The sequence below is a fragment of the Lycium barbarum genome, chromosome 8, assembly GCF_019175385.1.
Source record: "Lycium barbarum isolate Lr01 chromosome 8, ASM1917538v2, whole genome shotgun sequence".
Taxonomy (NCBI): Eukaryota; Viridiplantae; Streptophyta; class Magnoliopsida; order Solanales; family Solanaceae; genus Lycium; species Lycium barbarum.
Window position 1 is genome coordinate 62,358,501 of NC_083344.1, and position 25,380 is coordinate 62,383,880.

The 25,380-nt window shown below is 40.6% G+C and overlaps 1 non-coding gene across 1 annotated transcript; it reads right to left on the reverse strand.

Moving 5' to 3' along the window:
- Positions 1-3,099: 3,099 nt before the first annotated feature.
- Positions 3,100-3,205, reverse strand: LOC132608517 (small nucleolar RNA R71). The gene has a single exon (XR_009570430.1). It is a non-coding gene; the product is annotated as a small nucleolar RNA R71 (small nucleolar RNA).
- Between the last annotated feature and the right edge of the window lie 22,175 nt (positions 3,206-25,380).

Genomic DNA, 25,380 nt, shown 5'->3' on the forward strand with positions numbered 1-25,380 from the left:
CGTTTAATGAATTGGGCCAAGAAAAATATAAAACAAAATTGAGGCCCAAAAATCTTGAAGTGGCCGACCATAGCATTGGTCCAAGCCCACTTTTAAAGGTCATGTGCTATGCACATGACCCCTATATGGATATATATCAACAATAACACTTAGAATTATCAAGAACAAAACAAAATTCAAGAAAGCACCTCAAAATACCTCTCGGCCGAATAGGAGAGAGGAAAGAAAAATAATTCCCAAGCCTTTGTGTTGTGATCCAAAAATCTTGATTTTTGCATAGTTGTGGAGTACTCAAGACCCTCTTCAACGGGGTACAATTAGTTTGGCGTAAGGCGCGCGTTTGCGACAAGTCGGGTTTTCAAGAAAAGGTGAGAATTCTTACACTTTTGTGTTATAGAATTGATATGAATGTGTTAAGGATTGAGAATAGACGAGAATCCCGTAACTTTGATGTATGTAGAAAGCCGTGGGTGTGTGTGTGTTGGTGTTGGAGCCGTGGCACTTATGAAGTGCAAAGTAATGTGAATTGATCTTGTTTAGCTTGTTTAATGTGTCGTTGTGACCTTTATGTCGTAAATGAACGTTTAAAGAATTGAATTGGCGTTGGAAAAGGATTTCGGATCATTACGGGAAAGTGTATACCTTTTGTATATTTGCGTATATCATTGTATATCTTTGATGCCAAAGACTTTAAATATGACTTATGGTTGATGTTGATGAATTCGGAATGAGACGACGCAAGTTAGAACGTTCGTTGTAAGTTTTGATGCTTTGAAAGAATTATGGAAAGTAATGAATTTTGGGCAATTTCGTATATGGCTTGGAATATATTTGGAATGTGATTGAATAATTGTGAATGAGTGAATGAATACAATAATGTGGATATAGATTTGGGATTTTGAAGTTTTGAATGAAAAGTGGCCAACTTATGTAATAAGGTAGAACTTTGAAGCTAGAGTGGTTTGATTATGATTTGTGTTGTTTGATGATGTGTGGGCTGTTGTTGTTGATGTATTTTGAGCCGAGCTAAGTCTCGGGGATGTTAGATTTATAGGGGAAATGCTGCCGAAATTTCGGTAGGCAAAAATGAAGTTAATGGCATTTTTTTTAAGCCTAAGCATCTCAAATTGGTAACTTTGATCATTTGCAGATTTCGGACGAAACGGGACTTGACTTTTGGGAGAGCATAAGACGTCAGTAAGGTATGTAAAGCTTCCCACTTCTTCGTTTGGCATGTCTTAGTATGTTAGGTGAATATTGGAACCTCCGGAGCATTTCTGCTCCTCGAAACCCGATCCACAGAAAAGTTACTATTCATTCAATTCAATTGAAGCCTAAGGGCTCTATTTTGGCTAGAATGCCACCAATCGTCCGAAACCTATCAAAATGTGATCGGGTCACTTGATAATGATTATGTATGACCTTTTGGCCTATAAATGTTCGTAAACTATGTTCGCCACCTCAATTTGACTCGAGGTGGGCCCGCTAACCCCGAGACGCCCTATTTGTCCTATCGGGCTCTCCTTTTGAATAAAGTTTGATATGACCCCTTTGATTTCGAAACGTTCCTCTATGAGATATGCTTCGATTACTATGATATGTTAAATTACGCTTTTGAGTTATATGCACTACTTTGAAAACGTTTTGTGGAATGAACATTCGTACCAACTAACGAATTGACTATTTCTGGTTTATGAAGGGATAAATGAACTCATTATGTTTTGAAAGGCTATTTTGAAATATGTATTGCATTTGTTTGCTCACGACTCCGCTCGTGCCCTATTATGACTTCGTTCACCGGTTCCCGGGCCGGTTATGATTCGTGCGCCTTATGATAATTCGGCCGTATGCTGTGTTCCGGTTCCCGAGGCCTCGCCATAGGGCCGGGTTCCGTTTGGAGTTATGCTGTGATATGGCTCGTGATGCGATACGCTCACCTATGTTGTGTTTGTGTTCGGGGATGTACGGAGATTTGAAACCTTCTGGTGTTATGCTGTGTGTGGCGCCAGCGTCGGAGTGGCGACCACGTTCTTAAGCGTTTGCATGATTTCGTTTGCATTATGTATACGTATATGGTTTTGATACGGATTTTGACATACTGATTTGTACTCCACTTTGTCATCTGATTTGCTTTCGGTTTTGGCCCATATTTCTGTACTCCGTGCATTACATACTCAGTACATATTTCGTACTGACCCCCTTTCTTCGGGGGCTGCGTTTCATGCCCGCAGGTGCAGATATTGGTGATCCTCCACTGTAGGCTTCACTCTTTGCTACATCGGAGTACTCCTTCTTGACTCGGAGTCCACTTTTGGTACAGACTCCCTTTTGCTATGTATATTCTGTACATTTGACTATTTGGATACGGCGGGGCCCTGTCTCGCCATATGTCTTTGTTTTGAGTTCGTAGAGGCCTGTAGTCATATATGTGGGGCGAGGGTCCTATATATGTTTGTCTGATTTTGTTTTCTGGTCTTAAAGCGGTCCGTTTGTTTTGATGGCCCTGAATGGCCCTTATGCTTATATTTGCATTTTTGACCGGCGATGTCTATTCCGCCGCTCAGTTTGGATCCGATATGACATTTTGATTTGTGCGACCGCTTAAGACATATTTTGATATAAACTATGTTTGATATGACTTTTATGAAATTCTGAAATAAGTTTGGATTTGGCAATGAATATGTAATTTGGTCTGGGTACCCAAGTAAGGTGCCCAAGTATTCCCATCTGATGATGAGAATATTTTCGCTAATCTTGTTACAGAGGAGGACTATGCATCTGCTATTGTTCAACCTCGAGTTGCAGCTGCTAGCGTGAAAATTGACTCCTCTCTATACCAGTTGTTGAAGATCGAGGGATACTTTCGAAACTCTACCGAGAATGACCCTCAACGTCATTTGCAGAATTTTGTGGATGTGTGTGCTAATCACATCCAGAACAACGTTCCACAAGATGCTATTCGGTTGAGGTTATTTAAATATTCCTTAACTAGGGAGGCAAGAACATGGTTTGAAAAGTTACCCCGAAATTCGATTACTTCATGGGCAAAGATGGTGACTGCTTTTGTCACAAAATGGTACCCCCCTAGCAAAAAGGCTGAAATTCATGACAAGATATATGAATTCAAGCAGCGACCGGAGGAACAACTATATGAAGCCTAGGAGAGATTCAAGGAGTATTTGCAGAAGAGCCCGAATCATGTGTTTCCGGAACACATATTAATGGAGAAGTTCGACCGAGGGCCCCATCCAGTGACACAGTCAGTTGCTAATAATGCAGCTGATGGTTGTTTGATGAACAAAACTTATCGACGAGTGACCAACATACTTAACAAGCTGACGACTCATAATCAGGCTTGGCACTCAAACAATGCTGATGTGGTACCGTATAGTAGTGCTATGATCCAGAATATAGTAAAGAAGAATCAAGACACCCAGCAAACATTGGCAGAACTTGCAACAAATATTTCCTTGCTAACGAAAACTTTTGATGAATCCTAGATCAAAAAGGTAAATGTTTGTGAAGAGGATACAATTTTTCCTAAAGGGATGTACCGTACTCAAGATGGTCTGTTCCATGAGGGGCCACCTATGCAGGTTGAAGATGCTAATTATGTTAATAACTCTCAAGGGGGTTACCAACGACAGAATTACCAAGGTGGTTATCAGAATCAGAATCAATGGAGACCTTAGCAAGGTCAAGGTTCTTATAACAACTCTGGGAACTACAAAAATAATTATGGTGGTGCGAACCAAGGGAGCTACAACAACAGTAACAATTTCGGGAACATGAGTTCCAATCCTTATATACCACCGAAAGGGCAGTCAACAGAGCAAGGTAGTTCGAAGGTTGAATAAATGCTTGAGAAGATTTTAGCCAATCAATATAAGTCTGAAAGGACTTTATCTGGGCTGAAAAAAATAGTGGGTTCCCATACAGCGGTTATTCAGATGCTTGAGTCAGAGATGAGGGATATTTCTAGAGAGCAGCACCCTCCTAAAAAGGGAGGACTTCCGAGTGACACTATTCCAAATCCAAAGAATGGGGGAGGTGGTGTAGACCGTGTGTTTGCCATCACTACTAGGAGTGGTAAAATACTCCAGGGTGGAGTTCAAGATGGAAGAAGAGAGTCTGGGTGAAGCTCTAGCTGGTATTCTTGTGAATTTCGATGCTGAGGACATGGAAGGTTATGTGGAGACAGTTAATTCACTTATTGGGTTGGGATCATATTCCTACCACCCAAAGAAGCTGAATCTCGATCTGTAAAATAGAACAACTCCTCCAGAAAAGCTTTCGATCATTGAGCCACCTAAGTTGGAGCTTAAAAAGCCCCCATCACATCTGAAGTATGAGTTCCTTGGTCCGGATAATACATTGCCAGTGATTGTTTCAACTCTACTGACTGAGGAGCAGATTTTACAGCTTTTGGAGGTGTTGAGGGAGTATAGGCGTGCTATTGGTTGGACCATAGCAGACACTCAACTGGGATCTGTGAGCACAAAATCCAGTTAGAGGAAGATAGCAAACCGAGTGTAGAGCATCAAAGGCGACTGAACGAGAATATGCAAGAGGTAGTCAAGAAAGAGATCATCAAATTGTTGGATACGGGAGTGGTTTACCCAATTGCTGATACTAAATAGGTTAGCCCAGTCCAATGTGTTCCTATGAAGGGTGGCATCACTGTGGTGCCGAATGCAAAGAATGAGCTGATCCCAACTAGAACCGTAACCTGATAGAGAGTTTGCATGGACTATCGCAAGCTCAAAATAACCACATGCAAGGACCATTTCCCCATGCCTTTTATTGATCAAATGCTTGATCGGCTAGCGGGGCGTTGCTACTATTGTTTCCTTGATGGTTATTCGGGCTACAATCAGATCAACATTGCTTTAAAAGATCAGGAGAAGACTACGTTTACTTGTCCTTATGGGACGTTTGCATTTAGCCGGATGCCTTTTGGTTTGTGTAATGCACCAGCCACTTTTCAGAGATGCATGATGTCAATCTTCTCTGGCATGGTAGAGGATTTCTTAGAAGTGTTCATGGATGACTTTTCTGTTGTGGGTGATTCGTTTGAAGATTGTCTTGGCCATCTGGGTCAAGTGCTAAAAAATGTGAGGAGACAAATATCGTGCTAAATTGGGAGAAGTCCCATTTTATGGTGAAGGAAGGAATCGTCCTCGGTCACAAAATCTCTGAAAAGGGAATTGAGGTCGATCAAGCGAAAATTGATGTGATTGCAAAAATTCCACCACCTATCTCGGTCAAAGGTGTCCGAAGTTTCTTGGGACATGCTGGGTTCTACAAGCGCTTCATCAAAGATTTCTCCAAGATTGCCAACCCAATGTGCAAGCTTCTTGAAAAAAAGGCGAAGTTTGCGTTTGATGATAAGTGCCGGAAGGCGTTTGAGGAGTTAAAAGAGCGTCTCACTACTGCTCCGATTATTGTTGCTCCTGACTGGTCCTTGCCATTTGAACTGATGTGTGATGCTAGTGGTTTTGCAATAGGTGTTGTGCTTCGGTAGAGGCACAATGAAATTATACACCCGATCTATTATGCAAGCAGAACACTGAATGTTGTCCATATGAATTACACAGTGATGGAGCAAGAGCTGCTTACCATTGTGTTTGCCTTTGAGATATTTCGAGCCTACTTGTTGGGGTCCAAAGTAGTGGTTTACACTGATCATGAAGCCTTGATATACCTCATGGCAAAGAAGGAAGCAAAGCCGCCACTGATTAGATGGGTGCTATTGCTGCAAGAGTTTGATTTTGAGGTGAAGGACCACAAGGGCACTGAAAACCAGGTTGCTGACCATCTCTCTCGGCTTGAAAAGGCTGGGAGACCTTCGGATGAGCTTGATATAGATGATGTTTTTCCGGATGAGAAGGTGTTGGCTGTGTCAATGGAGGTGGCACCGTGGTATGCTGACATTTCCAATTATTTGGTAACAGGCACAGTTCCAGAAGATATCAAAGCCTACCAAAAGAGGAAATTCTTGCGAGATGCTCGGCAGTACTATTGGGACGTGCCTTATTTGTTCTGAACATGCGCTGACAACATCATTCAGCGTTGTGTTCTTGAAAGTGAAGTGATGGCGATTCTAAAGGCGTGCCATGACTCTCATGTTAGGGGTCATCATAGCGGAAACCGAACTGCGGCTAAGGTACTTGAGTGCGGCTATTACTGGCCGACCATTTTTCATGATGCTAATCTATTGGTGCGGTCCTGTAATCAATGTCAAAGGCAAGGGAATGTCGGCAGAAGGCAAGAGATGCCTATGAATTTTGTTATGGAGGTAGAAGTGTTTGATGTCTGGGGGATTGACTTTATGGCACCCTTTGTGAGTTCGGGTGGCATGAAATACATTTTGGTTGTTGTGGATTACGTGTCAAAATGGGTAGAAGTGGTGGCTTTACCTAATAACGAGGCCAAGAGTGTTATGGGGTTCCTCAGGAAGAACATATTTACTCGTTTTGGTACTCCGAGGGCTATAATCAACGATGGTGGATCCCACTTTTGTAATAGAGCCTTCACGGGATTGATGGAGAAATATGGTATAAAACATAGGGTGGCAACACCTTATCATCCTCAGACAAGTGGACTGATTGAAGTGTCCAATAGGGAGATCAAGAGTATTCTAGCAAAAACAGTAAAAGCAAATAGACCTAATTGGGCCCGCAAGCTCGATGATGCTCTATGGGCATACCAGACTGCTTTCAAGACTCCGATTGGGACTTCACCCTTTAAGCTTGTGTTCGGAAAAGCTTGTCACTTGCCGGTTGAGCTTAAGCATAAGGCTGTGTGGGCGCTGAAGAAACTGAATATGGATTGGGAGGAAGCAACCAAGCTCAGGTTGTTTCAACTAAATGAGATGGATGAGTTTCGGTACCAGGCATATGAGACTGCAGCACTTTATAAAGAAAGGATGAAGCAATACCATGACAAGAAGATCTTGAAGCGAGAGTTCTACAAGGGTGACCCTGTATTACTGTTTAACTCTCGGTTGAAGTTGCTACCTGGTAAGCTTAAATAAAGGTGGTCTGGTCCATTTTAGGTGGTAGGTGCCATGAAGCGATTGAGTTAAATTCTGGAGATGGAACTCGGACATTTAAGGTGAATGGGTAGAGATTGAAGCACTATCACGGGATGGTTTCAGAGGATAGGATTGTCGACCGATACAGGTTGAAGCACCTCAGAACGAACGATGATCTGGTTCACGCAGATAAGGAGTGAATGGTTACCACCATCGTGCCGCGACGTTAAATCAACCGCTTCTTGGGAGGCAACCAAGTGAAATGCTTATTTTTCTTTTGTTCGTTTTTTATTACATATAGGGTAATGATTGTTTTGGTGCATGAATATATTGCAGAAAATATTGTTGAATAGCAGCAGTAAGTTAAGTAGTAAGAGACTGTTTCGCAACATTGCAAAATACGCCTGCAGTTTACATACCATATTTCACAATACGGCTCGTACAATGGGGGGTATTTAACAATGTCACAAAACAGTAAGCACTGTAATGCAACATGAAAGTTTACAACCATGGAAGACGGACCCGTATTGTGAAATACGATCCGTAAATCTGATCGTATTCTTTCATGAGACAATATAGTGCACTGCCCACATCAACATCTCTAAATACGGGTCGTAAATCACTTTACGAACCGTATTTAGAACAAAAAAAAAGCTTTAAATACAAGAGAGCGCAGCGATTTAAATCACGGGCAGAGAGACACACGTTTCAAATGCCCTCCCACGATCAATCCTATTAACTTCCCTCCTTCTTCTCAACCCCCACGATTTCCCACCAAAAACCCATCATCATCCATTTTCTAAACTCCATAAATACACAACTCACACTCAAAAACCTATCCACTTTCACAAAATTCAAAATCTCTCTGCCCTAGGTTTAAATTTGGTTGTGATTGAAGTTGTGCTCTCAAAGTCTTTGCTTATTGTGATCTGTTGGTTCATCATAAAAAGGTATGATTGACACTCTCCACTCTTATTTTACAGCATTGAGTTTGAACTTGATGGTAAGTGTTGATTAGGCTAGGTTTTGTGAAATTAAGGGCTTGCTTACCTTGTTTAATGATCTTGTGTGAGGATAACAATGTTAAATTCTTTCAATTCTCTTGGGAAGTTGTTAATAAAATCCAAATGGGTTGGAGGACATTCCATACCTTAAAATTCAATATTTGAAGTTTTGGTATGCCCACCAATAGCTTGACTCTTGAGGGATTAATGAAAAATTTGTAGACAATTGGGTGAAGTCTGAGTAACAAAATCCCCAAAACAACGTGAAACCGAGATATGTAACGAAATCTAGAAAAAAAAACATGTTCTAGGTCTGTGATGTGAAAAACGATCTCATTTTACGGACCGTATTTCAGTTTACGGTCCGTCTTTAAGCATTTCACTAAGGGACAGAAAGGTCTCCAAGAAAATGAGCAGTTTACGATCTCAATTTATGGACCGTATTTCAATTTACGGTCCGTCTTTTGAGTTTATGGTCACAGACAAAAAACAGTTTTTGTGCACAGTTAGTTTGTATTATTTTTGATCGAATGTTCCATGGTAGCTAATATGATGTGTCTTTTGCAGGAATGGGTCAGAGAAGGAGTGCAAGGAAAGCGGGGGCCAAAAGCACCGACACAAGAAAGAAAGTGCGCTCGGATTCGAAGTTGATAGATGAACCCTCCAATTCGGAAGGGGAACAATTAGGATCCGAGTGCGCAGAAGTTATACCGCCACCAAAGGTCAGGGGGGCCCCTACGCAAGGCACATCGGCAAGGCCATCACAGCCCCCACCTATGACCCCGTCCAAGTCTGTGTCGGAAGCCTCCCAGTCTGAAGAGGGGGATTCTGACATGGAAGTATCAAGTAGGGGGGCAGCCCACCAAACGGATCAGGAGAGTGACTCAGTGGGGCCAAGTGCTGGTAATGCTCAGGATGATGGCACGCCACCAGAGGGTCGTAAACTAGTCGTCCGGACAAACGGCTGGAGGAAGAAAAACTTCGATTCTCGGTCAAAGGGTCAAAGAAATTGTATGACCAATAGATGGCTGGGACAGACACTAGGGGACAGCCGCAACGAAAAATGTTTGAGGAGCGGCGACTGATTTTCGATGGTATCTCGGCTCATCCACAGCTGGATGATACCATCAAAATGTACAAGCTGGATGTTTTCACTCATGAGCCGGGAAACTATGCTCCGCACATTGTGAGGGAATTCTATGCATCATATGGGGCTGTGTTGATGTCGATGAAGAAGCCGAGTCGTGCTTGGCATGAGATACCCATTTTGGAGAATGTGACAGTCTGGAACTCACTTGTCGATATTTCCTCCAAATCCACCAACAAAGTCCTATTCGGTAATGATTTTGTTGCGCCTACTGATCTGAGCCTGTTCCTAGACAAATGAGACAGGAAAGACAAGGAATCTGTGAGGGAATGGACTGCTACGATTATCACATCTGAGCCACATAAGAAAAAATGGACTAATGATGGGAGAGTCAAGATTGCTAAAAGTTATTTGTCCACGGAAGTTATGTTTTGGTGGACGTTGCTTCGGTACAGGATCACTCCAACCCAGGCGGATAATACCCTCTCCACCAGTCAGGCAGTCACAATCGCCTCGTTGATGTCAAAGTAGCCGATGAATATTGGGGACCGCATTGCTAAGCTGCATGTGCGGGCACACAAGCCCAACCAGAACATGGTATTTCCGTGTCTTATCACGGAATTGTGTAGACGGGCAAGGATATTTCAGCATCCAGAATGGGACGGCACCATCACAACTGCTCGTATGGGATATTGGGGGAAGAATAAGGTAAAGATTAAGAAGGACCAAGAGGCAGATCAGTCTGGTGATGACGATGACACTCAGTTAGAGTTGAGTCCGAGCCATGCTTATGGGACTGACCTAGTAGATACACCGGCTTTTGCAGCCAAGATAGGTGTTTCTTAGGCAAGGCCTCCAACACCACCTCCAGCCACACTAGGCCCTCCTTCGGGGTCTGCCACTGCCGCTGAGACAGCCGAGCCTGCTGATCCAGAGCTGGAGTTGCTTCACTTCAGCCATGCTAATTACAGCCAGATTGCAGTCAAAGCAGTGAGGGCTGAAAGGCAAGTAGGAAAATATTGCAACAATTTAAGCCGAAAGTGGTAAAAATAGTGCAGCAGTTAGTTACAGAGGCGACCACAGAGATCCGTGCAGAGTTCGAGAAAAAGCACGAAGTGTATTAGGCTAGACTGGATAGTTTTGAGTCGAAATTATTGACTCGAGAGCAGGCCACACCCGGTGGGGAGTCTGTCTCATTGAGGAGTGAGTTGGATAAGCTGAAGAAGGAGCTTGAGACACCCAAAGTGCAAGGTATGGTAGCCGCACCAGTGCCAGTACCACGTGCCATTTTGCCTAATAAGTTTAAGGTGCTGGATCTGATGGATTATGAGGAGAAGGCGGAGGATGCCGAACCCTTTGTGCGCGATACAGGAAAGAGGGTCCGTGAGCAATCTGATGACCCAGAGAAGTTGGCTAAGAGATTAAAGAAGACAGAGGAGAAGGAAATGCAGCAGACAATTTTTTAGTCATTAGTTGAGCCGCAGCGCTAACCAGGAGAGTCCACGAGTCAACTGCCGGATGCAGCGAGCCAGTCGTGAGTTTCGCACAGCACCAAGGGCTCCAAGGTACCATCTCTTTCCCTTGTTCTTATAAGTGATGCACTGAGACAGTGCTTGATTTTTTTTTTGGGGTAGGAGTGTTGGCACTAATGTAGTGTAGATATATGTTTAGGAATCCCCTCGACTTTTCTTTGCCAAAGTTCTTTTCCTGAGGGGTTTTTATATTTTTTGTTGAAACTGGCATGTCTAAGTTGTTTCTTAGGTTGAATAGAGTAGTTGTGACTTATTTGGTGTTACTCTGTAACTGATGGCATGTTGTTATGGTTTGTTGGAAATTTTGGACCCCTCGAAAATTTGAAAAATGCATACTTAGAACAGTTAATGGCTGACATGATTGATTCTTTATATGAAATTATGATTATTGGGGTATTGTGTGTGATAAATGACTACTTAGGAGGTCACAAGTGTAAAAATAATTGTGTTTATGACAATGTGTTTGTGAGTTGTTAGTTTGGTTCTGTTTATGCATGCATAATCTAGAACTTGCCCGGTTGGTCTTGCTTGAAATTCGAAAGTTAGTTTGGTTGTCCGATTAGGCTTTCTTTGTGTAAATAGTCACTTTGCCTAAATAAACCTGACCAAAAGTTTCAAATATCCCTAGTTCCCTTTTTGAGCCTGTTGACTTTTTTTTCTTGGCTAGCCAATTATGAAACCTCACCCTTTGTGAAATTAATGCATCTTCGCACCCGTTCCCTCCTTGACGCTACTAGATAGATGAGGCAAAATGCCTAAGTTGGGAGTGAATTAAATGTGGAGTAGATGTTAAAAGCATAAGTCGGGGGTGGTGGAGTTTGCTAGTGGGAATTCGATGTGGTAGTTGCATATATAAAAATTATGTATATAAAAAATAAAAAAATAAAAAAGTCAGACAATTGTAACACAAAAAGATTTGCAAGTTGGATAGGAATAAAACCACATCGAGGTCGACAACTTGAAAGAAAATAAAAGGGGTTGGAAAGAAAAGGGGTGAATTAAGGTGAAGAGATGTTGTAGTGTTCAAGGAGAGGGGAGTCACTAATATCCAAAAAGTATCCTACCTGTCCCTAAGCCTACATTACAAGCCGAAACAAGTCCTAATGTGATCACAACCGAACAAGCCTAGGATGAAAACATAGAAAATAAGGGTAAGCCTATGGTATTTGCATGTGTAGATGTGAATTTCTTTGTGAGTGTGAGTGTTTTCCTCTTCTCTTTCGTCTTCGTCCCATTCTTGCTGTATTTATGTGTGTTGGGACATTCTTTGGTCTATGTGAGGGCATAAAGATGAGAATTGAGCAAAATAAAGTGACCGCCTAAAGTAGCGTTTGTGTGCACCATAATGTGTTCGATAATGTAATGTAATGCATTGAAGCTTCATTGTTAGTCATAGCGTTCTTGAGTTATGTATATTTCTTTAAAATAGAAAATTGGGGTGGTCCTTTGAAGAAAAACATGCATGCTGGTAGTTCAGAGTCAAAACCAATGTAGACATTGTTATTCTATGATATCTAGGTGTTAGATTGAGTCGTTGTTTTGTGTGGCTTGCTTGAGGACAAGTAAATACTTTAAGTTGGGGGTGTTGATGTGGCATGATTTTACGCCACAATCGATGCTTTTCTGCTATAAGTTTAGTTGTTTTTAAGCAAGTCTATGTGATTTTACGTGGTTTTTAGTGTTTTTCAGGAAACGGAACAGATTGGGAATGAAAACAGTTGAAAGTGCAGAAGTGGTCGTAAACTCATTTTACACGGGCCGTATTTCATGGGCGTATTAAAGAATAAGAAGAACCAGAAAGGCAAGCTGAGGAAATGGTGATTTAGGAACAACTTTTACGGACCGTGTTCCACTTTACGGTCCGTATTTCAAAGCATATTTAACCATTCGAGCATCTGGCAGAAAGTCAAAGTTTTGGAAGTTGAAAGACGACTGGGCAGTTTACGGACCGTAAACCAATTTACGGTCTGTATTTCAAGAGATTGAAGTTCCTCAAAACTTGAAGGAACACCTGGTCGTAAACTGGTTTGCGGTCCGTATTTCACTTTACGAACCGTATTTCGTATCGACGGGGACCAAAGTGCAAATCTGCAACTTTCACGTTTTCAGAACCTATAAATAGTCATTATAGGGTTTTAATAGTTATCAGTTATTATATTTTGACTCTTGGCTTAGAACATTAAATACTCTCTAGTTTTTGAAGGTTCAAACATCAACTCAAGTATTATCAATTCCTCTTTTCTTCCAAAGTAAGCAATTATGAATTCTTCAATTTCTTATTTCTTGTTCTTTGTCATGAGTAGCTAAATTCCCTTACTAGGGTTGTGAACCCAATGATGGGTGTTGTGTGATTGGATTGTGATTGATATACACATAATGTATTATTAGGGTTTATTTATTCTTCATTCTTCATTCATAATTAATGGTTGCAAACATTGATTAAGGCCATACACCTTGATTTATTTGGGAAAATAATCAGGGTTGGTAAGAATAAATAACAAGGACGCAAAGCTTTAAACTTTGTTTAATAACTTCACTTAGGAATAAGAAGAATTTACTTGGCATGATTAATCGTTCTTCATAGTTACTTTCTTATATTTGGGAAAATCATAGAAAGAGATAATCTTTATTTATTGGGAAATAGTAGAGATCCATATAGGGATTAAGTGCATTCATATAATGATCCATTAGCAGTATATCAAGATCAATACCCAGGATCATACACTCTATCTAACGGGGATACAACCTTAGTTTCTTTTACCATAAATTTCCACCAAAGCAAGTAGATAGCAATTAATCATAGAAAAACCAACTATTACCAAAACCATCGGATTAAGACATTAGACCTAAGCTTAGCATCCTACGACTTTAGTAACCTTTTCACACCATATTCCCTGTGGGATTCGACCCCAACCTTGTTGGGTTACTATATTTGACAACGTCCGCGTTATACCATTAATAGGTGTAATTTGAGCGTATCAAACAAACTCTAATTCCAAATTGACTCGAAATTGATGATTTAGACTCTAGAAACTCTAAGAAACTCTAATGTAACACAAAATTCAACAAAATAAAAAAAAAATCGTGAATTTTTTTTTTTGATTTTTTTTTTTTTGTAGAATCAAATCCCAAGCAAGATTTGTTGAGATAAACCTAATTTAGGCTCTGATACCAAATGATACGAATCGATTTGGGGATGAAACCAAATAAATCCAAAACGCGGAATTTAAAGATACGAAGAAAAGGGATGAGAAAAAAGAGGATAAATACTTGACCCGAATGGGGGGAATCCTATAGACAAATCTAGGTATATGAAACCTAAACCCTTCTAATTTGAATTAAACAATCCAAATAAAACAAAGCAATATGAATTCAAGGCAAGATATTCGAATGAAATCCACAAACGAACAATCTTCATGAAATCATTGGAAATAAACGGTTCAAAGACCAACAATGGAATCCACCGTTAAATCTACTAACTAAGCTAAACCCTAGCTAAACAAACTATGATAATCCTATCATCACTCAAATATTCATCATCCAAATCTAAGTAATGAAATGAAAGACAAGCTATATATACAAGATAAGTAAAGAAGACTAATAGGCAATCGCAACGCTACCCTTAATGAAGTAAGGGCCTTGTTTGGCTAATCTTCAATTGAAGAATTGGCCTTCAATGGCCAAACACGCCCTTCTTTGCATAAATGGCCCTTTAATCAACCTTGCATGCATGGCCTTCTTGCAAGCATAACCTTCCTTGCACAAATAGCCAACTCCCGATCTTGTCCAAGTTAGCAAGTGTAGCCAATTTGGAGAAATGTCCCTATTTGCACGTTTGGCCACATTGCGCATTTCGTCCCCTTTCTAGTGGCTTCTTCTTCAATCAACTCCCAAGCCACCTCCCACACATCATAGGCCTCATTGTGGGGCTTGTATGGGCCTCTAAAGGCCTTCAACTCCATCCTTATCATCCATGCCGCTTGTAGAGCTTGAAGTTCCATATCTAGGCCTTGGATGTAAGTCTTGAAATGAGGTGTGCCAATTAGGATCATATCATCATCGAATAGGACATTATCTTTTAAGAGAGAATAATCTATGAACAATGAAGGGTCAAAGCATGAAATTCCACTCTCATAAAGACAAAGGTCACTTTTCGCAACAATTTCATGCAAACGACTAGGCAAATGATCAATTAGACCAACATCATCACTAAATTGAGGGTCATTAACCACATCACAAGGGTCCTCAATAATTGGACTACCATAGCAATCAAATTGATCAACACAATTATCCACACTAGTTGGACGCAAATTGATCTTGCAATAAGAATCAACTCGGTCATCGCTAGGATCAACTAGTGGGTGAGCAATCACATCACATGACAATGTACTAAATGTAAATCATAGGGATTAACACTAGGTGGAAACAAATTGATTTTATAAGAAGAATCAAGGTGGTCATCAATAGGATCAAGTAGTGTTAGATCACCCAAATCAACTACATTGTCAACAATCAATGAAACACTAAGCTCAACATAAGGTAAAGACACATTAAGCTCAATTATGGACAAGTTATCATTTATACTCACTTTAACAACATGGTCAATTACATCATTTGTGGTTTTATGATTAGCTATTTTACCTTGAAGTTCGCACACAACATCTTCTTTACCTCGAATTTCAACTTGGGAGTCCATTTGCTCCTTCGGGAAGCTCTCATCTACCTCATGAACTTTCAAAGTTTGAGGCTCAACATTCGGTTTGCTTCCAACAATACCTACACCATTTTTCAAACAGCTAGAGAAGAAAGAAAAGTTACAAGGGTTAGAATGGGGTTGTGACAACTCCCCCACATCACTCCTCACAACCTCTCCTTTTTCCACTCTAGAGTTGTCACTTTTCACTCCCTTATTCCTCTCAATCTTTTCTCTCTCAATTTTATGGGAATTAGGGCAAGTGTCAAGTACATCTTTGGAAGAGTTAAAGGAACCCTCTTCTTCACTCCCCTCTTTCGCTTCACAAAGCTTACACTTCTCCATCTTCATTCATTGTACCTTGCGTAAGCGTCCTATCCGTTCATCCATACCTTTCAACTTCCCGTCCATAACATTTATCTTAGCTTCTATTTTGGATTCCATCGCCGCCATTCTTTGGAGAATAAATTCTACTCCCTCCATGTTAGGGAAATCTTACGTATTTTGAACTAACATTTAAACCTGCAAAACTAGCACCCAACGTTAGTAATAAAAGCCTCACTTCACTCGTATTCAACTCTCAAACCTTACCTCTCACCCTAAGCTTCTTCCAAGATTGGTCAAGAACCCTTTTAATCCAAATCAATTCACAAGATTGCTAACCTTTGTAGAGGAATGGATTCTTTTTAATCGAAAGACGGACGACTCGATAAAGCAAAAGGACATGAGCCAAGAAAATTCAACGATATTAAAACGAGAAAAGCTTGAAAATAATTGGCACGAAAGAAATTAAGGACTCAAGCACTAGTTAACAATAAAGTAAGGAGCAATTACTAGTAGTTAATTAGCTAGGAGAATCAAATAAATGAGAAGAAGAAGTGAACAAACCTTGGCCAAACACCTAGACAAATTTGAGAAGTTTTTGGCCAACACTTAGAAAATTCGGAACTACTCATAGCAGCTTTTTAAAACGCACAAAACTATTTCTACAAAGCTCTAAACTTGAATTTGCATATATTATGGGTCCCGTAACTCCTTATACACACAAAGATAAGCCCCTCTAAAGTTGGACCAAAATCTGCCAACACTTAGAAACATTTGAGGCTTTTTTTGAAAAATCTAGTCTCTGAGTCTGTGGGCCACGAGCCTGCAGAAGCGCGTTAGGCTGCTGACGTCAGCGCTGATGTGGCATTTTTTTTTTGGAAAAATTAGAAAATTGTACTTAATGTTTATAATTTTTTTCCGGATACTTACTTGGGCCCACAAACACCTTTTGACAACTTTTGATGAATCTCTTTGGATCAAACTCCCCTTTAAGGTCTTCTTCTCCAAGATGAAGATATGAATGTTACCAAGAACAACCAAATTCAAAACCCTTTCAAATGTTTTTGTTTTTCCACCAAACTATTAGATCTAGGATCCCCTTCACCTAGAGAACAAGATTCAACACCCAATTAGCTTCAATTTCACCCTAAATTTGAAGACCCATTTTCACGTTCTTCAAGTCCTTCAAACCTTCAAAACCCAAAAATGGTAGATCCTTCAAATTAGCTCCAAATTAACTCATATTTCGGATCTAAGTTCTCTATGATGTGGAGAACAAAGCCCAATAGGTTTTAACCTCTAATTTTACCTCCTTCAACAAAACCCAAACTTGTTATTCAAGCTTGAAGATGGTGGAATTCTCAAAAGTTAACCAAATAGCTTCAAACTTTGTATCTAACTAGTTTTCACCTCGATAAGCTCAAAAACAACTAAATCAAACTACAAAACAACTTTTGGATTTTTTTTTTAATTTTTAGATTTCTTTTAGATTGTCGAAATACGAACCTAAGATTAAGGATTGTGGAAATAAACCTATAGCCTAAGCTCTGATACTAAATGATACGAATCGATTTGGGGATGAAGCCTGATAGCAACCAAGGAAGCTTATTTTCATTGAAGACTAAAAAATATCAAGATGCTTTAATGGGCTTCATTTGGTAATGAAAACATATCTTGTAATGGAGGAATAGCTCCAACCTAAAGTAGATCTTTTGGGGAAGTCTTAATACTAATTGGAGGCCCAAATTGAAGACTAAGATGAGTTGGATTATGACCCAAAACATGCCCAAAGATGGAACAAGTTCAGCAGCCCATACTTGTGTTCCTAGAAGATCATTAAATGCTATGTTGACTACATTTAATGTTTTTATTGAACAAAGTGTTGGTGGTCTTCTATGCACATTGGAACAAATATTTGGTGGTCTTCTATGCACATTGGAACAAATGTTTGGTGGTCTTCTATGCACATTGGAACAAATGTTGGTGGTGTTCTATGCACCTTGGAACAAAGAATTGGTGGTCTTCTATGCAACTTGAAAATTGCACCTTAATTAATTTAGTTTGACCAACTTTGAAGTCTAGAATGTTCTTTATTTTCTTTAGGGCGGCAACCACCATTTCTCCTATATAAAGTGGTGTTTTCTTTTTCATTGTAACCAAGTTTGAATATTAATATAATAGCCTTGTAGCTTGTGGAGACCTTTAAGGTTCTCTTTTGGGTTATGCTCTTTTTGTTCTACTTTGAACCGCAGCTCGGATTCTTTGATTGTAAGATTCCTTGTTTGAGTTCCCTCCCCCCTATTCTTCTTCTTCCTAATTGATTGATTCATTTCTTTTTTTACTATTAAACAAGGTTTTAAGTATCAAATACTTGAACTTGTTTTCTTCTCTCACAAGAATCAGTTCTTCCCCACTTCTAATTTCTAATTCTAAAGTCTTCCCTATCCATGTTGTTATCAAGTGGTATCAGAGCTTTGGATGGTTGGGTATTCTTATACTCACCAGATCTATTGATTTGAACACTATAAAAAAAATTGAAAAAAGCTACTGTAGCGTGAACAGTACCAATTTTTTTTAAAAAATAAAGAAATCTGTTCGAGTGAACAGTGACATGAACAGTACTTCTAGTTATCTTCTCTTGTTCTTGGTTTGTTCAAAGCTATATCTTGTGATTTAGTGACTTTAAATTATTGGGAAATCCATTGTGGTTGTTATCTCTTGAAAATCCCATTAGTTTCAAAGATTCTTTGACTTTTGCTCATCAAGGAGCTCAAGAGTCACTTTGAGGAATGCAAAGGTCATTACAACACATTTGTATCCAAACTCATTGATATGTTCTAAATCTTTTCTTGAAAGTGTTTATTTCTTGCATTTAGTTTTCTTTATGTTCTCTTACTAGATACTTGAAGTATTTGTCCATACTTAGAGTTGTCTAGTAATTTTGTGTCTATTTCTTTGTTCCGTGTTTTTTTCTCTCTCTATTTTCATTGTGTATTTCTTGTTTCCTATCAGTTTAAGTTTTGGTTGTCCTTTTCTTTGTTTGACATAAACTCCATTCTTGAACCATGCTTTAGAACTTACTTTGAAGTGTTTGAGTTATCGGTTTATTGATGAACTTCGAGGCGCAACCCTTGAGTGGTAAAAGGCAAGAGTGGTGAGATTATCTGAGGGTAAAAGCCTAATAGTGTGAAATACGAGTGTTGCGAGCCACAACTTGAGTGATACACATAAGGGAGTGTATGTGAGATCACTTTACTACTAACTGTTTTCTTTTTTTTAAAGCATGTTTTCTACAGATTCTGAAAGCATTTGGAGTGAAGGGATGGATTATTCTAGTGGCGAAGAGTGGGAATCAGATGCAGAAGATGATAGAAGGGCATACAATGATTCTTGTGAAGAGTATGGTGGCTGCGATGAATCAAATAGCTAAACCTATGATGAGTCACATCATAATTGTGATTCGAGTGAAGGTAATAACATATGTGAGGATTATAGTAGCGATGAATCTTTTGATTATGATGACATTAGTTATGGTGATTAATGTGCTGATTATGTTGAACTTGGGAGTTTGAATCCTATTAAACCTACTCCGGTAAGATCTAGTTTGGGAAAGAGTCTTAGAAGAGGCCATGAGCTTACTAGAGTTAACAAGGGTTTTCAAACTAGAATGGAGGTGGTGTCTAATGTGTGTGCTTCTAAGATTGACAAGAACGTTTGTCACAACATAGTTAGTGCTTACTTTTAAAAAAAAGTAGGTTTATCTTGTGCTAAGCATGCTTCACCCCACACACCTTAAAAGGAGTGAAGGTAGAGAAGAGGGTGTTGGTGTCATTAACTCTTGGGAGATACAAGGATGAGGTTTGGTGTGACGTAATTCCCTTATTCACATGTCATGTCTTATTGGGAAAGCCGTGGTATCTCTATAAGAAAGTTTCATATGATCTAGAAAAGAATAGGTATTCCTTGGTGAAAGATGATTGAAAAAGAACTACCCTTGTATCTTTGTCACCTACAGAGATTCAAGAAGATCAATTAAAGGTAAGGAGATCAATAGAGGTGTTTGAAAAGGAAAAGATCTGCAAGAGGGGAAACAATAGTAGGATTGGGAAGCCTAAAATTAGAGTTGATGTTAGAAGTCCTTCAAGGGATAAAAGAGGGATTCTAGGCAAGTATATGGGAACTTGTGATACTTATTGCGGCATATCTTGCCCGGGGATAGAAAGGGGTGATACCGCATTGAAAACTTTCTCTACACCAAACAAAAGTGAGGATGAGAGACAAAAGAAAGAGAGAAGTGAGGGTGAGCAACTTGACAACTCGAGAGAGGAAGTGATGAGTGAAAAGAGTGAGTTGTTAAGAAGCATAAATAAGTGGAATGAATTGAGTGAAGTGAGCTCAAGTGGTAAAATAGAGAGTGAACAAGTGCACTTGGGAGATGAGGGAAAAGAAGAGATTAAAAGAATTCAGTGCATAAGTGTGAAAGATTCTTGTTTAAGTTCTAACCAATTACCTAACTCCTTTTCTAGTATTTGTGCTCCAAATGTGCAGGTTATTGAAGAAGAACCCATTGAAGTGTTGTAACAACAATTGAAGGAAGAATCTAACTTCAAATGGGATTTGAAAGGAGAAAAGGCTGATGATTCGTGGAACAAATTGCAAGTAGAAGCCAAAGTTGAGCTTGATGATCTCATGTGGTATGACCTTATCAATGATCTATTTGTAGATGCAAACAAAACTGAACTTGTACCACAATTTGTTGAATCAAGAGTTTAAGTGAAGATATAACTCAAATTGAGAGTGAACCTAACTTTTGTTGTTGTTCTTCTCACGTGAGCAGTCTGCCACAATGTGGTGAAAGTGGGGGACGAGATAAGTTGACTGACCAAATCCAAGAAAATTTGAGAGAGGATGAATCTTGTTCATATGCTAACTAACTAACTCTTTCTTGTTTTAGTCTTTTATTTCCTTTCATGCACAAAATTGAGGATGAACTTTGTGTAAAGGATGATGACAACTCACTTAAAGAAGACAATCTCATTGGTCAAGGTTTTAAAGTGTGGGATAACCCATTGTGGGATGATACTAAAGTTGAGTTTACTATACATTTTTGTCCAATTTGGGATTCCAATGAAGGAAGCAAAGGTGATGAAGTTTCCAATGAATACATTGAGACAAAGGAAGCTTTTGGTACCATAGATATTGAGAAAGTTGAGCTAGGTGCAGAATGTTACACCTCGGAACTTTGGGTTGCTGAGCAGTGAAGGGACTAACGTAAGTTAAGATGTACATGATGCCCTACAAGTAAGAAGGGATACTTAATAATTCTAATTAAGATTCCAAAGAAGTTAAAGGCAAGGGAGAAAAGTTCGTTAAATGAAACTTCACCGCAGTTCTGCGAAAGGGGGGTTCGACGATCGTTCTTTGTACCATCGGACGGGTTGACGCTTCGTCGATTGTGCCGTAGAATGGAGCTAGAGCAAAGACCATTTGACGAACAGGTCGACGCTCTGTCGATCAGTTCGACGAACCGTCCTTCTTACCGTAGAATGAGAGGAAACGACAGATTGCTCACTGGAAATTTAACGACTTCAACGATCAGATCGACGCCCCTTCAATCCGATCGATGCTCCGTCGATGGTACCGTATATCTCGGTCGGGACTAATTTTGAGAATTAATATAAGGATCCACCCCTTCATTTTAATTCATTTCATCTCACTCCTTCACATATCAAGAAACCTCTAGAACCTTCTCCATCATTCATCCACAAGAAATCAAAGGAAATATATGATCAACCATACCAAAACCATGAAATCAAGTGTATGAAACCCATTAAAAGTTCATCTACACCAAGAAAACTCATGAGAAGAAAGTTAGGGTTTTGGTGCAAAAAAGAGAAGTTTCACTCAAAGGTTGTTCTTCCACCATCCAAGGTGAGTTTTATGGTATTTACATGTTATTTAAGGTGCAAAAAGAGAAGTTCCACTCAAAGGTTGTCATTTATTGCTTACACTCACCTGATATACTATTCCCTTCAAGGTGAGGCAAGATGTTAATGAGTGCTCCATAAGGAAATCGGGAGATCACGACCTTACGTCACCCCGATAAAGCATAATTGTCCTTGAGTCTTTATGCATGCAAGATGATGAGCATATTATGATGATGATATAACACCGCGGCTATTTGGCCGGGCAGTCACTGCTAAGGCGGGCAGCGTATACACCATGGCCAAATGGCATGGGCAGACACCACTAGTGGGCGGCATGAGATGATACCCCGGATGCGGGAGGCCTGGACGCAGCCTAATGATTATTACACCGATTCGATATGGACGGAAAGCTTATATATTTATGCATATATGACATGATGACGATTATGAGTAAGCCAACATGCATCATTTCCTTTATACTTGACAGTCAGATACAAATATTCCGTATTGATGCTTCCTTTATTACATTGACGCAATATTACTGGTTATGCCTCTCATACTCAGTTCAATGTTCATACTGACGTCCGTTTTCTTTGGACGCTGTGTCTTGCCCACAGGTAGACAGGGAGGTGATCTTGTTCCAGACTCGTAGGAGCTATTAGCCGAGTTGGAGAGCACTCCATTTTCTGGAGGTACCATTGCTTATTCTTTTGGTTTATATGTATATGTATGTTTTGGGCACGACGGGGTCCTGTCCCGTCCATATGTCTAGCACTCTAGTAGAGGCTCGTAGATACGCAGTGTGGGTGGTATGGTCTCACGAGGTTGCTACCATGTATATATATATATTATTTCAATGACCAAAAGGCTTGTGCATATAAAAGCTTTCATATTTCCGAATGAAAGATGATTTTCTTATAACTTGAGTATGATTTTGATAAAAGAACGTTTAATGAGCATGATAAGTTGTGCTCGGTGGTTAGGCCCGGGTACCCATCACAGCCCCTGGTCGGGTCGTGACAAAAGTGGTGTCAGAGCAGTTCAGTCCTAGGAAGTGTCTACGAGCCGTGTCTAGTAGAGTCTTGTTTATGGTGTGTTGTGCGCCACATCAATAAACAGGAGGCTACAGGGCATTTAAGAAAAATGACCATCTTTCTTCTTATGCGATCGTGCGATAGAGCCGTGCATAAGATTTTATCCTCCCTAATAGGGTGTTGTGATTTCAGAAATGCCGCCAAAGGGAAAAGCTACAGCCGCCCAGAAGGGAAAGACTACGACAAAAACATGGGTAGAAAGAGAGCCGCCAATGAATGTAGAAGAGGGCGAGTCACATAATGAGGCCTTATCTAATACATCCTCTACCCCGCCCAATGTAGAAGAACCAAGAGGAGCTTCAGCTCTAGTTCCTCCACCGGTTGCTTTGGGTCAACAAATGGCCGAGGCCATCCATCTATTGACACAGTTGGTTGCCACCCAGGCACAGCGGCAGCATACGGGCCCAAGTGATCAGTCAGATAGTACCAGAGCCAGTGATTTTATGAGCTTGAATCCTCCGGATTTTTTCGGGTGAAGGCTGGATGAAGACCCGGAAGGTTTCATTGATGAGATGTTGAGGACGTTGAGGATTGTCCACGCCTCTGAAACTGAATCCGTGGAGTTGGCATCTTATAGACTCCGGGATGTGGCAGTCTTATGGTATAATAACTGGGTATTATCAAGAGGAGAGAATGCGCCTCCTCCAGTTTGGCAAGAATTTGTAGATGCTTTCATTAGTCATTACTTGCCACCCGAGGTCCGCCGAGCTAGAGCGGATAGATTTCTAAATTTTAAGCAAGGAAGTATGAGTGCCCGGGAGTATAGCCTGCAATTTAATTCCTTGGCTAGGTATGCCTTGACTATGGTGGCCGATTTAGGAGATAGGGTGCACAGGTTGGTGAGTGGCTTAGGGCCATATTTGTTCAAGGATTGTTTGACGGCTTCGCTACAAGAAATGATGGATAATTCCCGAATACAAACTCATGCCCAGAACTTAGAGGGACGACAACCACAACAAAGAGGTGATGGTGATATTGTAGGAAGGCAAAGCAAGAGGGCCAGATCTGTGGGGGCAGGCAGTGATTATAGAGGGGGACCAATGCAGACATATTCTAGACATTCAAGCCAGTCGGTGACTAGTGCACCTCCTCGATTTACGAGTAGGAGATTTGATCGCTCCTTTCATTCAGGTCAGGGTCAGAGTTCGAGGGCCTCATATTCTCAGTTTAGGGAGGATCATAGTTAGAGGAGACCCTCAGTACCGTGATGCAGCCAGTGCGGTAGACTACATTCCGGACAATGTTGCCAAGGTTCGGATACTTGCTATGCCTGTAGCCAGGTTGGGCATATGATGCGAGATTGCCCGTCGACGAGTGGTATAGTGGGGATTCAGCCCACAGGATCAGCAGCGGGTTCATCTTTAGTGCGCCCAGTATGGCGGACTCCCCAGATCCCAGCAGGTCGAGGTAGAGGCAGAGGGGGATCATCTATTTCAGGTGCCACTCAGCCCCGTGTGTATGCTTTAGCTGGAAGACAAGATCTCGAGTCCTCCCCAGATGTGGTTACAGGTACATTATCTGTATTTTCCCATGATGTATATGGCTTGATAGATTCGGGTTCTACTTTCTCCTATATTACTCCATATGTTGCTGGTCGTATTGGGGTGAAACCTGAGCCAATCAAACCATTTGGGGTAAGTACTCTGGTTTGTGATCCCGTGATAGCTAGACAAATGTACAAAAATTGTGTACTTGTGATATGTAATCGCCAGACCAAAGCCGATTTAATTGAGCTGGAAATGCTAGACTTCGATGTGATTATGGGTATGGATTGGTTGGCCTCATTTTATGCTAATGTGGATTGCCGAATGAAGATAGTCTGATTCTAATTTCCGGGAGAGCCGGCGCTTGAATGGAGGGGTAATACAGCCTCTCCAAAAGGTAGGTTTATTTCCTACCTTAAGGCAAGGAAGATGATCGCTAAAGGCTATATTTATCATCTAGTCCGAGTTCATGACACCGAAGCAAAGTCGTCAACCTTCCAATCCGTTCTGGTAATGAATGAATTTCCGGATGTATTTCATGATGAGCTTCCAGGCCTTCCTCCAGAAAGAGAAATTGATTTCGCCATTGACGTGTTGCCGGACACCAAGCCTATTTCTATTCCTCCTTATCGAATGGCTCCGGCAGAATTGAATGAACTAAAGGCGCGGTTGAAAGATTTGCTTGAGAAGGGATTTATTAGACCCAGTTCATCGCCGTGGGAAGCACCAGTCTTGTTCGTGAGAAATAAAGATGGTTCCCTACGAATGTGCATCGATTATAGGAAGTTGAACAAGGTGACGATAAAGAACAAATATCCTCTCCCCATGATTGATGATTTATTTGATCAACTAAAGGGTGCCAAGTGGTTTTCTAAAATAGAATTGAGGTCGGGTTATCATCAAGTGAGGGTTAGAGAAGAAGATATTCCCAAAACAGCTTTCAGAACAAGATATGGACACTATGAATTCCGGGTGATGTCGTTTGGGTTGACCAATGCTCCGGCCGTGTTTATGAATTTGATGACTAATGTATTCAGGCCTCTCTTGGATTTATTTGTGATAGTATTCATTGATGATATTCTGGTGTATTCTCGCAGAGAATCAGAACATGCAGATCACTTACGTATCGTACTTGGAATTTGTCGAGCTCGAGAATTCGTCGAGCTCAAGAATTATATGCAAAATTTTCTAAGTGCGAG